The sequence below is a fragment of the Lipotes vexillifer genome, unplaced genomic scaffold (genome assembly GCF_000442215.2).
Source record: "Lipotes vexillifer unplaced genomic scaffold, Lipotes_vexillifer_v1.1 scaffold164, whole genome shotgun sequence".
NCBI classification, from domain to species: Eukaryota; Metazoa; Chordata; class Mammalia; order Artiodactyla; family Lipotidae; genus Lipotes; species Lipotes vexillifer.
Genome location: NW_006789313.1, coordinates 2,710,342 through 2,711,511, shown reverse-complemented (window position 1 = coordinate 2,711,511; position 1,170 = coordinate 2,710,342).

The window sequence follows — 1,170 nt, the reverse complement described above, 5'->3', positions numbered from 1 at the left end:
AAAAAAAAAAAAAAAAAAAAAAAATAAGTAAGTGCTCAGTAAGTATCCATTAAGATTAATATATTCCAACATTCTCTAGTCTCTCTTTAGGAGCAGAACATCTGTCCATATGTTTATATTCTTCTATTAAGAAAAATTATGAAAGACTTTGAATTGGGCAACAAAAGAGGTTAGTGGTTGTCCTGTCTAGCTCGTCCATCTGGGTCTTTTCCACCTTTGGTTGTCTTTGACAGGCTTATTTTACAGCTCTTTAGAGAGAGAAGGTGTAGAAAATCAATAACAATGTAAATGTTTCTCATTCTTATGATTCCTGTATGTGGCAAGGCAAGTGAATTTTTTCCAGTAAAGAATATAAATCTCTATAAGTCAAATCCTCATTTGAGCCAGTTGTAACATCTTACTAATTCCTTCGTTAATTAGTGAGTTAAATAGAATCTTTGACATATCTTCATATTACAAGAGAATCATGATTATATCCTCTTTTAAAAATTATCGTTTCAAGCTTTCCAACGCCCACGTCCTACTTCTGTAACTGCCATGGTTGCTCTCAGCTGTGCAGTTACCCACTCCCTCAGCCATTCTGTCCCGGTCTCTGACATCTACTGGTACCATCTTAGTAGCTGTTACTCATTCCATGAAGCTTAATAAAGTAGATCCAATGCAGATAAAAATCACTAACAACCAAGTACTGAGACATAATGGAGACTAAGATTTGGAAATTGCATGGTATTTTGTTTGAATCCTTGAAAAACTTAATTGCTCTGCCTTAATACCTGAAATAAAATATGTGAAGATTACGCAGGCAGAGGGTATGTAAACATAATGAAGGTCAGGCAGGAAGGGTACTCATTACTCAATATTCTACAACTTGCTAAGGAGATTTTAGGCAACTTTCTCCCTTCTCAGGAATACCGCCCCAGGCAAGAGAACATATTTAATAGGCTGGTAGAATGATTCTGAGGCAGAAAATCTCATGGGCATGGGTAGCTTGTGAAACTGAAGAAAACTTGTGTCCTGACTTTTCTCCTGGTGTTCTAAGTCATATTTCTATGTCTGTTTTACTAAGAAAGAAAGGGACACTGTAGTAACTGCATAGAAACAGCTAAGAGGACGTCCCTATAACTGAACTTTAAATAAGAGTAAGATGTAAAGTTAAGCCTCAAAAAATTA